This window comes from Heliangelus exortis, chromosome 2 (assembly GCF_036169615.1).
Source record: "Heliangelus exortis chromosome 2, bHelExo1.hap1, whole genome shotgun sequence".
Taxonomy (NCBI): Eukaryota; Metazoa; Chordata; class Aves; order Apodiformes; family Trochilidae; genus Heliangelus; species Heliangelus exortis.
In genome coordinates, this window is record NC_092423.1 from 27118861 (window position 1) to 27136955 (window position 18095).

Consider the following 18095-nt stretch of genomic DNA (forward strand, 5'->3'; position numbering starts at 1 on the left):
TCTTCTGAAATTATATTCAGAAACCAACTATTCATAAAATCAGCTGATAGCAGAAGTGATATTTGTAATATTTGATAATGCCCTACTGTCAAACAGCAAAATATTGCAGTTCTGAATATTCTCATGTCATTTTCCAGAAAACACATAAACCAAAGCACAGAACTATTATATTATGATTCAAATTTATACTCTGAGAGCATTTTCTGTGCTTCTTCTGTGAATGCTTGATGGCATTCCTTCATCACCTCCTTTTAAAAGACTCCCTTTATGGCTTTTTCAATTGCCTGTGTGGTCTTCAATCCTAAAGTTTTATTACCACATTGATAGAAAGAAATCAAATCGAAACAAATAATTAGAAATAGAAGGCAACTGATAGGTTACTGGCATATCTGCAGGTTTCAGTTCCCTGAACAGTCATCATTCAAACTTGTAACATTTCCTTGGATCCAAGTTTTGCCAACTGGCCCCTTCAAGTCTAACAACACATTTGGTACAAATTAATTTTTATTAAAGCTACTTTTTCTTTCTTGTAAAAAGCATCTGAGACACATAAAAGGCATCTGAGAGCATCTATACACAAGAGAGCCAGGTACTTTTAGCGTACATATAATGAAATATCTGCCTCTCTTGGGTAATTATGTGTATACCAAAATGTTCACTGGTAATTGAGAAATACGACCCACCATCTACTTAAAGCATTGGTTTTTTGTTTGGTACATGAGGAAATTACCTAGAAAAAAAAAGGATTGCCAAGGGTTACACAGAATATTCTTTCATCATCATTCATTGCAGAAGCAGGATGGAAGGAAAACACAGAAATGTAAGGAGATTAGATGAAAGGAGGATTGCAAAGGAAGACAGACTTCTAAACTGAGCTCTGTGATCTCTCTGTCTTTCTCTCTAATGGTGTCCTCTCTGACTACCCTAGTGTTATAAGTAACAAGCACATGGCATTTTCTGCAGCCAGAACGGAGAGAAAAGTGAAGAACGCACAGTACTTTCCATTAGGATAAATCAGCTCTTTAAGTAAAACTCAGCTCCAACTTTTATCTACAACTTGAAGCAAACTAAACTTTCTGAGGGCTATAAATATATATACAAGTATGCATGCACCTGAAAAATGTATAAAATTCATAGTATATATATATATAAATATATAAAATTGTGCAACTATGCTATCTAGCCCTTACTAATGTTTCTGAAAAAGGTGTGAAGACTACTTTTTGCTTACCTCCTCAGGTGTCCATTTTCTATGTATCTGACTAGGACAGAGATGTCTTCAGTCAATAACCTCATTCATCACAGCTGACAAATGAAACAGCAGTTTTGATGGGAACATTTGAGTCATAAAAGGATGCCTTCAAGCACTCTAGATTCTGTCCAGGATGTTTTCACAAAAAGCTCATCACTATTAATGTAGCATTAAGTATGGATGTCTTTACCAGATAACAGTGATGAAAAATTGCTTGAAAATTTGTCCCTAATCTTCCAGTAGTGCTTGACTCTCTTACTTTGTCTGGTCACATTGTACAGAGGTAGGTTTAGACTACTCACCTTAACAGCCCAATCATGAAGTGACCTCACCCTTCCAGGTTGTAGCACAGGGATGTGACTTTTCTCCCCTCCTTATGACATTGAACATATGTTGCAATGCAGCTTCTTATCCTCAGTCCCCTCTCCTTCCTGTACCAGACAAAGCAAAGCAGTTATAGTCACCACTGCTCAGTTTTCTCAGGGTGCAATATTCATACTCCTACGACTCTGAAGTGTCTCTTGTATATTTACCTTTTTTTCAGTAGCCTTTCTGCTAAGACTGGTGTGTTAATTATCACTGTCAGTATCACTTAGGATACCCATTTGATGGTGTTCTGAACCTTTTCTCTTTCATGTCATGATCATTGTCAGGGATTTTCACTACAAATCCTCCTGTAATGTGGCAGTCCATTGAGATCAAAGAGGACACAAGAAAGAAAATTGCCTGGTGGCTAATAATGAGGAATTAAAGTGTCTCTGACCCATCCCACTACATCTGACAGGTATGAGATATGTGTGTGAGCTTACCACAGTCACTCTCCCTGGTTTTACTTCTCCCTGGTTTTACATTGCTGCACACCAGTGTAGTGCCTAGACACTAAAATAAACTGTTGTAGGAGAGTCCCCAGGAGATTCTTTCTATTACATCTTCGCTGTAATATGTAGAGTGCTGGAAGATGGTCTTGAGCTTTACTGTGTGGTTAATACTGTCTACTTGTGAAAAGACTCCCAAGCTCCATGTTGGTCTTGCTAACTTGCACCCTGAAGACTCTATTTTGACCCGTTTCACAGACTGCACAGACTAAAGACTTTTCCAAATGAGTAGCCACATTCCTTTGGTGGGGAAGGAAGGTTTCCTGTGTTTCAAGGAGCTGTTCCACCTCACACTTTCCTTCATGACCAAAGAATGGACTGTTGCCCTTTTCCTTTGATCCACTTGGCTTCTGAAGTCTCAGGTATTACTTTTTAAGCAGAGGAGGCAATGCTTGAGCATAAGGCTCAGTGTCTGCAATGTAAATGGCAAATCTCCATGGCTATTCAAGTGCCACCTTCAGACAGCCTCTCAAAAAACTGCGAAGATATTTCATCACCTCCATTTCTGTCTTTGGTCATGCATAAATAACCGTGCATAAGTTACTCTGATTCTTTTCTTCTGAAGCATAAAAAAGAGGTCTCCTATCCTAAGCAATTTTATCATCCTCAGTTCATAGAGGGATCTGAATTCAGTCTCCAGACATATGAACAGAAGGACCCAGGTCTTTCAAGCACACACTTCTCATGAGAAAAAAATATTCTGGTGGGTACTCTCTTTTTTTTTTTCCCCTACAAAATTATACATGTAACAGCTACAAACTGCTGGCACATGGCCACAAACAAAAGTCTCTCTCTTCTTATCTAGCCAAGCACTGATGCATAAATCCAATTATCTTTCATTCAGTCCTTGACTTAACTTTTTCCCATCTCATTTCTAAAGTTTCCAGCTGTGCTAGTTTATTGTATAGGCATCCAGAAAAAGAACTAATGAGCATTACAAAAACCATTGCAGTACCTAGGAATCTACTGTTGTGTTACCCTTAGATGATTGACCAGTGTTGACAAAAACTTTAAAAATATCTTTTTTTTATTTGAAAGAGTATTCACAAAGGAAGAAGGCTGAAAAGTAAGAATAGAAGAATCTCTGGTAGTCACAAGCCAACACAAACACCTCTGATTTTTTATTTTTTATTTTTTTTCCTCTTCTAAGGGTATATATATTAAGCAGGAAAAGAGGATGTAAACTGAAATAAAAAATCCCTCAACTTCTAACTACAGATGCAGAGTGGGTGTGATTTTTTACTAGGGGTTTTTTTAAAATTTTGTTAGAAGGAAGCTCAGAGCCTGATTTTCCAAGTTCTGTTTTGTAGCAATGAGTCTTGCACAGAGCAGAAGGCAGATTCAACTCTGTTGGCTTTATTGACTTTAATTTAAGCTTTTTTTTTACAGCTGAGATAATCTCACTATCTCTTCTCCATAGATCTGGCAGTAATTTCTTCTTACTTAGTGAATAAAATTGGTACTTTGATAAAATGAGCATTCCTTATTCTTGCAGTCTCATCAGTGCTGCCTTTATAGTTACAGGAATGGTAAATCTTCCAGACTATCAGCAGTAGCATTACATTGCACTAATTTTAAATACAGTTGAAGCAAATCTCCTATCTTTGCAACTTCAAGTCAAGTTTTTAACTGGTTGCCAGGGAAATGTATATGCTATTTTCGTAAAGCACTTGTAACAAGCTGCAAAATTAAACTAGTTGAAATATACAGCTTGGAAAATACTACCTGATACTTATTATGTATCTGTGCTATGATGTCATCTTCTGAAGTACAAATTGATTATTGCTGTACTTTTATTTACCGATGGAAAGCGAGGAAAAATACTGTCATAGCTTCATCAACAGGAAAGAGATGGATTTATGACATTTAGGCACTATGTGGATGAAAACTAGCAGAATTTTTATGGATAGCAGGAGATCACTGGCAGGAATATGGATGAGAACAGGACAGAGATTTCTTTTTCAAATCCATGTTTTTAGTGCTTTTTTTTCTTGTGGTTTGTTAGGGAGTTGGACATTCAGGAACAAGTATTTAAGGCAAATCATGAAAAAATCTGCTCCTTGAGAAAGTCAGCTGTCAGCTCTACTCAGGAGAGTAGCCCAGTGCTCTATAGCATTGTCCCCAGTGCTAATACTTTTCTATGCTATATTGGGAGCTTTCAACACTTACAGTGATTAATGAAATTACCCATCAGTCAGAAAATTAAGTATTACTGACAGGGCACAACTTCATGAAGGGCCATTAGCACAGAGAGGAGAGGCATTTCCTTCCATTGAGTTCCTGGGCTTTGGAAGCTTTTCCCTATGCCACTGCTGTATGGTGGGGAGGCTCACAGAGAGCCAGGCTGGTTCAGAAATCCCTAAGGCATGAGGCATGGTAATACGGAGACAGCACAATCAGGTGACAAAAGTGGCCCCACAAGGAAAAAGCCAAGAAGCTCTGGATCTCTGTAAGATGAAAGCCTGACACCTTAGCTCCTGAGCAGATTGGTTTTTAAACTGTCTGCAAACCATGTGAAATGTTGGTTAATAGATATTCCTCCTTTCTCCTTGGTAGGTCAGGTTTCAGACTCATTCTAACAGCAGTTCTAATTTTCCTAAAAATTCAATGTACCAGTCTGTGCCAGCAGCTGGGAGCATGTGACCATTATTACTGATTGCAACACAAGCCAGCCAACGATTTAAGGTTCCATGAGTTCCACTCTCACCAAGGAGTTCCAAAATATGAATAATTTACCCCAGAAATAGTCAGATGTAATGAGAGCAATCAGTGTTTCACAAGTGCGACGGCTTTGGGGATACTTTAAGTGGACATGCTCATTCATTGAGAAATTTTCTTCAGAATAGAACTAATAAACAAAATAAATAAAGGCAAAAGACAAAAAGACAAAGTCACAGAGGTTTGGGTTTCATCTCTGAACAAGTATCAGCAGGATTGTGAATGTGTATTTCCCATAAGAACCTGTTGTAGGTGCCCCTGCTCTGTCAGGGGTGGGTTGGTCTAGATGATCTTTTGAGGTCCCTTCCAACACCTAACTTCTGTGATAATGCATGTGATTTTTTGTATCACTCTAAATGTAACAGTTTCCTTCTAAACAAGACTAAAAATAACTTCCATAATGTAAAAAACTCCTAGAGAATGAAAATCTAATGTTCTTACGATGTCTATTCGTAAGAGCATTTGATATGGTTCACCTCTAAGGTCTTTATTTTTAATTAATTCAAAACATGTAGCTAGAATAATCCCTGATAAAATATTGAAATTGCAACTTACTTTCCAAAAAGGTGTTTCCTTATCCTCACAGATTATTTTCAATGAATATTTATCACTTTCTGTAGAGCCACTAAATTCCCGATACATCATTTTCTTACCATGCCTTATCTCAGAGAAGATGTAAAGTCACAAGTTTTTCATTCAGTACGCAATAAATACATTTTTTTTCCTGACTGCAGACCAACATAGGACCCATTTTTGCTGACCTCGGTTTCTATGGCTACAGCCCCCTGAGATGTACACAAGGTGTGCAAAATTGAGTGAGTCCAGTATCTGTAAGTAGAACTTTTAATAGTATCCACTATATTTCCCTTAGAGAAACTGCTATGTTAGTAGATGTTCCTTATCAAAAGCAAATAAAAAATGAGATTTTATGCTGCCTTTTACTCCCCATTTGATATCTCTTTCTCTTTCTGCCTACATGTTACTATTCTCCATGACCTAATGAGCTCACTGTAATTTAGTTGTAGAAAGCAGAAAGGTCAAAGAATGATTTTTGTTGAAAATAATATTATTTATGTAGACACAACTCATGAATCCATATTTGCACAATATCAGACTTAATAACCCATGTGGAACGGAATCCTGAACTTCTTGCTTGAAAAGAAAAACCTGTTGAAGTGATGATAAAGTGAAGCAGATATTCCATTGACTTTTACTTCCTATTGACTTTCCTGGAGCCAGAATGTTTCATTAGAGCCTAATTAACCTTTTATCTTATCTGCAAACTGCTGAGTGCTTCAGGTATATTGAAGTTCTGTAGATGGCCAAGCACTCATCGTTTCACTAGACTAGGGGTTGTTATATGCAAAACACTGTCTAGTAGTCTGTCCACGTCTGCAATTGACTGAGGAGTTTGCAGAGTTTAAATACAAATATTTAATTTCTGCTGTAAAAAAACTGGAAAACAGGAGATATTCACAGCATTGGTAGACAGTCAGAGCAACAGACATCTACCTGGACCTATGCAAAGCGTGTGACACTGTCCCACACGACATTCTGATCTCTAAACTGGAATGATACAGATTTGATGGATGGACGATTCATTGGATAAGGAACTTGCTGGATGGTTACACCCAAAACATTGTCATCGGTATCTCAGTGTCCAAATAGAGATGTGTGACAAGTGGTGCTCCTCAAGGGCTGGTACTTGGACCAGGGCTATTTAACATCTTTGTCAGCAACATGGACAGAATCAAATTGAACGCACTCCCAGAAAAAAAACTGTGTTCTGAAGTCAACGCACCAGAGGGAAAGGAAGGGATGACATCCAGAGGGACCTTGACAAGCTTGAGAAGTGAGCTCATGCAAACTACATGAAGTTCAACAAGGCCAAGTGTAAGGTTCTGCACCTGGGTCGAGGCAATCCCACGCATGAATACAGGCTGGGAGGAGAAAAGATTTAGGGCAGCCCCAAGGAGAAGGACTTGGAGGTGGTGGTGGACCAGAAGCTTAACATGAGCCCAGAAAGCCAATCAGGTTCTGGGCTGTATCAAAAGAAGCACAGACAGCCTGTCACCTCAGAACTTCTCCAGGCAGAAAAATCACCAGGGAAACATAATAACATAAGGGATAAAGCAACAAAAAAAAAAACCCAAACCCAAATATTTACAAATATATAAACAACCTGATAGGTATGGGCTCATAGTGAGCTGGTGGTAAAGAAGTACAGGGGGACAGCAGTGCAGCCAGCAGCACATGGAAAGAAAAAAGGAGGAGCTGTTGCCCTTCCTGATCTTTATAGAGAATGGGCAGGAAATGAGGGGGAATAGATCCCTCCCTTTGTGTTCTGCCTCTCTCAGAGTCTGAAAGCCCTCCTTCTTTAGTTCCTCATGTTCAAACAATGACACAACCCTAGCAATTCTATAGTTCTATGTTGTCATTTTTATTCATAATCAATTGTTCTGACTCTTCCCACTTAAAATTCACATTATGCAAAAAACTACAGATATAGTAGATTTATTACTTAGGTTTTATTCTATAATTATTCTAACACACGCCTTCTGGGTATGCATTCTAGAATAGGAAGACAAGATGAAGGTTTATTGTATTTTTCTAATAGTGTATGTCACTAAAATATAAAATCAAAACAGTGTTCACACTATTTTAAAGAAATTCAGGTGATCCAGGCTTTCAGATTATGTTACATAAATAATATATCATAAGCACTGAAATAGCAACATGTGAATTTCAAATGATAATGAGAATAAGGATAAGATGGTTTTTATAACTTTTTTCTTTCAAAGATATATAAAGAAATTAACTTAGATATGTTACTTTCTTCTACATAATCTGAGACTGCCCCAGTACTCCATATTGCTACTGACCATTGACTGATTCATCTTAAAATTATTCTGAGATATAATATAATGTTGAAACCTAACACTTCAGTTATTTCTACATATTTAGAAACTAATTACACACAGGACTGTTTAGGAGATTTGCTTCTCTTTGTGCCTGTCAAAAAACCTGAGACAACCCCTTTTTCTACAAGTAACTCATTTTATGCAGTCCTATGTGTAAAATATTAAGTGAAGGAAGCTTGGTCAATACCAGCAGCCTGTAATTAAACATTTGTCCTCTGCATTTTCTTGCAGACTGAAACATCTGCAGATGGTGAATCACGTCAGTATCTCAAACACATACCCTAGAATGAAATTATTTGTTCTCTGAAATCAATTACCTTAATGGTACTCAGATGTCTGACACCCAAATAAATCAATATGTGAACTGAGCACTTAGATACCTTTAAGGATCTAGATCTGGAGAGCCTTTGAACCCTAAGAAGCTGATTAGATCCAAGCATTTAATTTAGGTGCCTTGAGGCTATCATGGGGAAGAAATCAAGCTGGAAGAAATCTTAAAGAACATCAAGTTTCAACTCCCTGTCATGCTCAGGGACACCTCCCATTAGATAAGGTTTCTCAGAGCCCCACCCTACCTGGCCTCAAATTCTTCCAGGGAAGGGGCATCTAAAACCTCCCTAGCAACCTGTTCCAGTGTCTCCCCAACCTCACAGTGAAGAATGTCTTCCTAATATCTAACTTAAATCTCTCCTTTTCTAGTTTAAAACCATTGTCCCTTGTCCTATTGCTACATGGCCTTGTAAAAAGTCCGTCTCCATCTTTCTTCAGCTACTGGAAGGCTGCTATAAGATCTTCCTGGATTCTCTTTTCTTGTCTGAAAACTCTCTCATCCTGAGATGATCACATATCATGATAATAGAGCATGCAGAACTCTAAACAAGAACTGAAATAGCAAGAAATACAACATTCACATAGAAAAATATGACCTACAGCTAATCTGGAATATCTAATTTTTTCACATTCTGTACAACCTGAAAAGAATTAGCAAGCCTGAATACTTATGTGTGTTTTTAGAGGTATAATAGCCCCATAAATTCTTTACATTCAAAGCCATCAGCTTAAAACCCTCACTCTTAATTATGCTTTTGAAAGGGTTTTGAGGATAAATGTTTTACACTGAAACAGATTTGGGAAACAGAATGTTTCCCATACTCACAGGTAAAAATTACAGATGCAAAGAATAAAACTCTTTAAAAAATAACTTACAGCAACTGCTGGGAAAATTACTTAAGTAGCCTTTAAACAGTGGGAAAGTATATGAATGCCTCATGTATAAACATGCATGCATACTCATTTTTTGAGTATTTTTGTGTGTAGAGTCCTTTCAAGGACTTGCCACATGGTTTGGGTACTTTGCACCCCTGGCAAACCAAACCTCACCAAACAATTTGTTTTGTAGGGGCCATTCGGGGTTTATAAAAGAAAGAAAACCAAATGGGGATATGTCCTCACCTGAAGAGAAAAGTATCACTTGTTTGGATATTAAGTGGCTCATTTACTACATCTCTATCATCCACAGTAAGATTAGGTATGATGTTAAGGAAAATGTCTCCAGGAGAAACAGATTTAAAAGGACTCCTGTGTGGACAAAGAATTACTGTCCCTATGAAATTAGTAAGACATAAACAATGCAAAAAACCATCTAATTTTTTTTAATAATTTATCTGTGCCTTGTACACAGCTTGTAGACATAATTAACACAAACAATTGTAAGTTTTTAGGTTCTTTTGGCCTAATTCTGCTGCATATAGTTGGTAAATATTTCTAGAAGAAAGCTGAACTAATCAATACTGATTGCAGCTAGGAAAATGTTTATATTAAGTTTTTGCAAAACTTCTAGGGCTTATAATTATGTCACTGGAAGTTCTGAATGCATAACCAAATGGAACAACAAGTTTCATTGACTGAAAATGCTGATATAAATCTGACATATTATAAAGCTATTCTTGTAAGAGAGATTGCAATGAATTTGGCCACAGCCTCTTATCTTTAGGCATCTTTTGGCCAAGAGAAAACTGATCTAGATATTAACAACCCCTCCTCTAAGGACATTAATTATTAATTGAAAACACAGAAAGCATTCATGAGATAACAATATAAAGTAAAAGATCACTCCTGTGGATGTTACTGCAAATATTTTCTTATCCATATGTTCATAGTTATGACAACATCAGTCTGTGTATCTACCTCATTCCCTGCCACTGTGATAATGGCAGAAAGCAAATACTTGTCCAAAGTCCACCTTGTGGTACTCCTTGGAAACACATTCATCACAAATTGTTTAAACATCCTTTCAGAACACACTGCTAAAAAAACGCTGATACAAAAAGGGATTTTTCCTCCTCTAAAAAGAATATCACAGATATTTGGTCCCTCTAATACTGAGAAAAGTGTTAAACCTGCCCTTCAGCCTGAGAATTTTACCTGTAACACCACCCACTTAGCTTGTAATAATGCCACTGGAGCCTCTCTGAGACAGAGGGGCAGAGAATTAGGACTTAATTTCAGGAGTTTAAACTAGCTATTTAACACATGGCTAATTTAGTTAGTGCTTGGGAATGACTGAACACAGGCATAAAAAACAGCTCATTGCACATGGTGACTGTGCCTGCCTGCCCATGCCTGTGCCATGGCAGCCAGAATCCTGTTTATATCTGCCAACCTCTTCAGGCACAGGCTTGAGCCTGTGCTACACTGTCAGCTGAGAACCAGCTTCTGGCTTCAGGTTCTTCAGACCTATATCTGTTAACACCATAGGGAAAGGGCACTTCTTTCTTCCAAGCAAGTTTTTGTGCATCCCCAGAGAGTGCAGACCACAGGAGGGGAGGGGGCAGTTAAAACAAACCCACCCCACAAAGAAAGAAACCTTCTTTGAAGTATTACTAGTTCTGGTAGACCATAAGAGTTTTCTGAGGTCCTGGATGGCAGCTAATTGCAGGAAAGGAAGGCTTAGGACACTCTTAATTCCAAACGGCAGAAAACTTGGTTTCTGCACAACTTATCTGAAATATGAGAGCTCCACATTTAGTCCCTATCTAAATTTAGGCTGAACGTGGCTGTAGGATGAAGCAGTATTCCACCTGAGTGTCTGATCATTTAGCTATTGACTGTTATGTCATGGATTTTTTTCCTTAATAAACTCTTCCTAGATTTTCTGGTGAAAGTTCAGATTTCAAAAATATTTTTTCTAGGCACACAACTCTTTCTGCCTTGATTGTATTAAGTTTTAGACAGATACTTTTCATTTGGGTATTAAACCTGCTCAAGAACCCACAGAGCTGGATGAGGGTGCTGTCTACAGATAGTGAAAAATAAAGCTGGGTGTTATCTGAAAACTGGAGATGAAATTGAAACTCCATCTGAAACTGGAGTCCACGTTAATTTTATAATCTTCTCAATTTTAATATACATAGGACTCTACAGGTAAGTAAGATCAAGGTAAAGGATTAACTGCCTAGTGGGTCCTTTGAGATTTGTTTGAAGAGAGATGCCAGTATTTATTCAAATCCTTCTACTCTGGAAACATATTTAACTGTACCTTTTTATTAAATGTGTATATTCTGGGTCTTTTCTACACATGAAGTCTGAGATTTGGAACACCTGGAGAGCTCTCAATTGATGTGAAAAATTATAGCATTGCCTGAAATATGACAGAAAGGATCCATCTCCAGTCCCTATGTCCAGCACTTCACATACTTGACAAATACCAAAGCAGACCAGTGTAGACAGTTGTCCATTGACAACAGAACAGAGGAAAAATGTTCATAAATCAAACAATTTTTATTTCAAAGATAAAATTATCTCATTAGGGCAGCTTAATACCATTGCTACCTTCCATCCACAGGGTCAGGTTTATTTTAGGCTGCTTTTCTACATTAATGCAAAATGTGAACATTTTCCCCTATGGTGTTATAAATCACTCATTTTACCTCTCCTGTCAGAAACTTCAGCAGGCACTAATTAACCCTCTGGAGAAAATGTTTATAAAAACAACAAAGAATTATTAGCAACAAAGAAGATTTTGTTGTTGTTGTTGTTAGTTTGTTTTTCCCCAAGAAAAAAATCTAACTATGAGTTTTAATATATTTTTGCTAAACTGTGAAGATAACTCACTGGTCAAAAAAAAATCTAATGAGCTAAAACACATCTCTAAAAAGCTTTTTGGAAGAAGCAGTGTATATTTATGTCTGTGCTCCCAATGGGAATCTTTCCCTTCCACCTAGCAATGTCAGACCATTCGAGAATAGTTTCAGAAATGTACACATTCATTAAGAAATTCTGAACTTTGGCATTTATGAAAAGTACTATGATTCCTAATTTTTCATTCCTCAAATTAGAGCTAGACATGGACCAACCTTATCTGGGATACTTCTGTAACATGGGGAACTAGAGGGTTTCAGCTGTACAGAGACCCCACCATCCCAACAATAATTCTGACTCAACAGAGTTTCATGATAGCTTAGGTATTTTTTTGCCTAATAATTTATTTGTATACAAACTGCTTTTAACATTTTTTTCATACATTAAGTTGGAGTCTGTTTCAAGACTGGGGCTTTACAAAAGTTTTTCAGTTCTATAACATGGAATATATTTAGACTATAAAGCTTTTCAGATTTGTTTTGTGGTACCATCAAACCAAGTGGATTTGCTTTCAAGTTTCCCCTTATTAGTTTCCAATTTCCTGATCTCTCCTTAAAGCAATTGCTTTTTCTTGTTGTCTATCTCCCTAAAAAAAATTAAAAAAAAAAAAGAGAGAGAGAAAAAAAAGAAATGCATAACATAGCATTTCCAACTGACTAAGACAAGTTAAAAATTGGAAGACATGGTTTTTGAAAGCTATATGAATTAAACATGTTTTAGCATTTCAGTCTATCAATTATAAATGTTTATTTACCTGAACTAATAAAATTTCATCTTATGTTTGTTTTTAGCAGTAAATAACAAGATACCTATCCATGAAGTATTAAAGAAATGCAGCAACATTTAGCTCTAGTGTTTATCTAACAAATAATGACCACCTTCAAACTGAGTTCCTGTGCTTGTGAACTTTGTGTGAACCTTTTTTGGGAACCTTTCTTGAAGATCCATTTAAAACTCTCCTTTGAAGCTCACAGCTTTAAACACCTGTCTGAGCAGAGATACAACAATAAATGAGCCTCCAGCTCTTAACATCTTGTCCAAACGACACTGGCCACCTGAACTGGAAGTTCTGATTGACCAGAATTTCCTTCCAGATTTAAGTTGTTGTGCCATCTCTTGTCTTCTTTGGCATAACAAAAGAAAAATAGGAGGATAATGGAGTCATCTAACTTACTAAATCCCTCTGGGGAGATTCATCCTACCCAAGGAGATCAATGCTTGCTAAGGACAATTCTTTGTGCCTCAGTTCACAAGTTTAGTGGACAGTCTCCTAAATCTTACACACATTTCATCTTCACTTATTTCCCTGTTTTCTTCCAATTTTTTTCCATACTTTCTTTTTCACTTTTTCATAACTCTACTGTTGCTCTAAAAACTTCTGCTCTTACCAAATTGCAGATCTACAGTTTCATTGCCATGAATATTGAAACATATCTATATCCTGTGCTCTGAAGGACTCCACCAAAGCCAGTAGCTGAAACAGTGCTTTGAAGCAATGTAGACCTATGACCAAAATCAAATAATGGAAAGATTTCTACATCACCCACAGACCACCACACACAACAAAAGAATCTCAGGTCTTTGTGAACTGGCAGGTAAGGTGTCACACCTGAAACAGCCATAATAAAAAACAATGTCTTATGTAGAGTGATATCCTCCAGTAAGCCTATCAGTATTTCTTTCAAGCTTTTCGGTAATATGCACCTTAAGGCCATGCATATTTTAAAGTATTTTTCTCCTTTCTATGAGATATTATCAGGTAAAAGTGGTGCAGAATAAGCCACTGAAGCAGATAGTTGAAAAAAAAAAAAAAAAAAAAAAATCACTATTCTTTCCATGACTGGTTTTTCACCCAGTTGAGAACTACAGAGGTCCCAGTGAATAGAATTTTTTTATTTCTAACATAACCCATGCAAATGCAATTTTATAATGGAAAAGAATTCTGCTTGTAATTTACATTTGCAGAAACTATGTTTTTCAGTTAGTCTCAGGGAAAATCATATTTTTTGTACTCAGTGCAGGAAGGAAATAAAGGAAAGAGCAACTAGTGGAAGAAAATGTAACTAATAATTACAGTATAAAATTTGAATGCCATTTTAACTCGGTAAAATGTGATACAGTTTTTCTTTAGCTTCCAATACGAAAGAGATGATTTTTTTGCTCCTACGAATACTTTCTTAAGTATCTGCAGATACCCAGAGGAAGTGGTGAGCAGTAACTATTACCATGGGTCTTCATTCAACAGCTTTCACAAATTCATCATTTGTGCCACCACTCCAACATCCTCAGTAAGGAGTTGCTCCTCCCTGAGTGATTATTCTGACCTGTTTCATCCATGTTTGATGAAGAAGGACTCTGTTACAGAGCTTTATTAAACAACAACTTACTCTCAACATGTCAGTTTGAGGAAAATCATCAAATAAACCACAGGTGAAACAGCCATTCTGCAAAAACTTATTTTTTTTTTACCAATGTCTTTGTATAATAATTTTCTTTCTTAAGAATTGGAAACTTAATTTTTTATTAAAAAAATAGATGTTAAATGCTTCAGGTATATTGAATATAACTGAAAAAATTTTTTCTTTCGAAAAATATTTTGTCAAATACCTCTCCATACAAAAAGATTACTTCAATAATTCATAATTCATAATTTGCAATGAACTCATGTCCTTTGATTTATAAGTTATTCAGGAATAAGCTTTCTGCAGTCAGCTAATTAAAATTAAAAAAATTATTAAGGTCATATTAGAGTCTACTAATTCTTTATTCTGGTTAAAGTATAGCAACATCATATGATGACATTTTCATCTTTATTCCTGCCACATACCTCAAGTGCAGATGGCCATTTTTGAAGAAGCATTCAGCCAGTAAGGATGAAATTCTTTAATTATTAAGACTCATCATGACACTGATTACTTCTTTTAAATGTAACCTAAAATATATTGACAGAAATAACAGTGACAAGAAAAAAAAAGAAATGAATAAAAAACTTTTTTTTTTTTAGTCTTGAATTCAAAACCTGATGGTGCTATTGGAGAATGAATTTATTAGGTCTCAGTACATTATACAGCTGAATTCTCCTGTATAAAATAATAATAACTTGATCAAGACTGAATGAAAATCTGGGAGAGCTTTGATTTGAAAGCAGGTATTGATCTCCTGGAGCACAAATTTAGGTGACCATCAGAGGTGGTCTCTAATCAATTTTTGTAGAGGGTAAAGTAGTATCAAGTATTTCAGCTTTCATTTTCCTTCATTTCATGTGGTTTCAGAGTTTATTATTTCATTACAAATATGATTATATTTGATTAACTAAGCAAGAATTTGAGTTCACCATTCCTGTCTGCCCCTGTCATTGTCTTGATTCTCTGTTACATTTGGTCATGTTATTATCTTTTTTTTCCTATCAAACCTTTAATCCTGACATTATCTTTAGTTTTATGACAACAAACATGTTTTCAGCCACTTTTCTTTCTGTCTGAAGCCTTATATTCAAAATCAGACCGCTTGATTAGACTGGATTCACATTCTAACCACTTGACCACTCCCTCCTTATCTTCCTCTTGATTTACTGTAATTTACTTTTCGTATTCCTTTCACTACTAATTTTTGCCCTTTCTAGTTCATGTAAAGTTCTGTTATCTTAGCTGTGATGTCATACCACAGCATAAAACACACACACTTCTTATATTTTCAAGGCCATATATATCTTGTCCCACTTTAGTATCTGAACATGATCTATTTCATGCTTCCCCAGTCTTTATTTTCTGTGGTTTTCCTTTCCAAAAATTTGAAGTGTCCTTGTAATTTTCCAAGCAGTAATAAATACCTTTACTTACAACATTAAGTTCCTCTAAAACTCACCATTGCTGTGAAAGAAACAAATAGAGAAGGAAGGAAAAATAGAGTTTTAAGTAAGAGACTAATCATGCTCTATGCTATGCAATTTTATTGAGGCCAAACACTATTTTGAATGTGTTTCTTCTTACATATACGTTATTTATTTTCCTTGCATACTTATAAACAAACTATGCTTTCTTCAGAGTAAAAGACATAAATAATAATTTCTTAAAATATTTGGGAAGAAATCTATCCTAAAGGCTGTAAAATTATTATTCTCAATCTATGATTTCATAGACTCACTGTAATGCAGGAGTTTTAACCAGATATTGCAAAGAATATTCAAAGATACCGAATTAGACTATTTAATCTGTCCTGAAGATATAACAGGCAGTAGACTTGGGTGCTAAAATAGAGAACTTCATTATTATTTAATAATCTCATTTTTAAACGTTTGTATATATTTGTATATGAATGACCAAATACATTGACAGGACCTGGAAAGAAAAAAAAATAAAAACCCCAAAAAAACCCCAATATAACTGGGACTTCATGAAAGAAGAAAGATCAAATACCCATTTTTTTACATCATTATAAGTTATTAGGAGTGGGATTTAGTATTGAGGAAGTCCCAAAAGAACTCACATTAGAACTTAATTTTTTGGAGCATAGTTCTAAGAGGGACTCAAAACAGAAGCAAAGATCACAACTTTCCTGCGTATTTCTTCTTGAGAAGCAGCTTCGCATTTAACTGGGGAAGGAAAATCACTGGCAGGTTTTTTGACTGAAGCAGAGTGTATTTTTTCATAATGTTCTCACATCATAATAATAAAAAAAACCATATTGCTGTGTTTCATCCTCCTTGTATATCTCAGGGGCGAAACTGGCATCATGCTACACCCTGTAGACATCGATCCTTGTAAAATTCTTCTCATAAGGAGAGGGTTGGAGGCATTCACCACAGAGTCCATAGGGAGGGCAAGTCTGTCTCATAAACAGGAATACCTCTCATAATATCAGAAAGTTGAAAGAAACTCAAAAAAAATATTAGCAGCCACCAAATACTCACTCATAAAGAAAAAATCCTATCACATAGGAATAATTTCTGAACATAACCTCAGAATTGTTCAATTACTTTTAATAGTGGATAGTTTGGATTGCTTCAGACTATAGGTAAACAACACATAATAAAATTGCATATTGATGTGATGACAAGTCCACATATTGCAAAAAACCCCAAAACCTTTAGTCTATTATTTAATGTAAAAATTTACACATTTCAACAGGAAAAGTAATTTTTGTAATATGCCATCTCAGTTTCCCAGCATTCATAGTTCATATCAGGATATTTTTACATGTGGAAGTGGGAAGGCTTCCCAGCTACAGTCTCTTCTGATACTTGAAATGCATGTCAGGAATATTAGGTCTGGTATCTGAGACTATATTAATAATTTGGAAGTGTGTGTTTCTTGAGCAGTGTTAAAATGACTAATGTCAGTTTCAACAAGAATAGATTGTTATAAAAAACTTAATCTCAAGGAAGTTCATGACAGACTGCAATGTGTGTCGTCATGAAGTCCTAAATTTTAAGACAGACTCCTGGGAATTTAAGACTTCTTCTCCAAGAATTAAGTTATTTTGTTCATAAGCAGAAGAAAGATACACAGTTATCAAAAAACAACAATTGTACCAATCTAACAATATCACGGCATAAATTCCAACTTCAATGATTTGTGTATGTTAGATATATTTTGTGGTGAAGAGCACAGATAAAAGCAGTAGGAGTCATCATTTTCATGAGGTAACTGATCTTTCTCTCACATTTGAAAGGAATAGTTACAATTTTGTTTTAAACTATTTTTTAAATGGGTAGAAACACATTTCCCACCTCATGAATGTTTTTGAGATTCTACTTCTCTGCCCCTGAAATTTCTTCATGATAAAACATGAAGTAAAAGGGGATTAAATGCAAATGCCATATAACTGCTACTAAAAAGAAACATTTCAGTGGATCAAATTTCTAATTCTGGGTGAATCTCATAACTCATCTGAATTCAGAGATACTCTCTAGTTCACTAAATATTTTTATAAAATTAAGCAGCTCCAAATGAAGAGCATTCAAGAAGAACCATTCCAAAAGAATTTAATGAATATTAGCCAAAACTGACATATTTCCAATAAAATACTTTGTCTTTCCTTCTGCTTAAGCAAGAAGACATAGGTGGGAAGTGTTATTTTGTTTTGCTGACATCATTCTTAATAAAAAAACCTGAAGAAATTACCAGATTGTTCTAGTTACTTTCCTTTCCCTGTCCAGTTTAGATTTTCAGACACACATAATCATAAAAT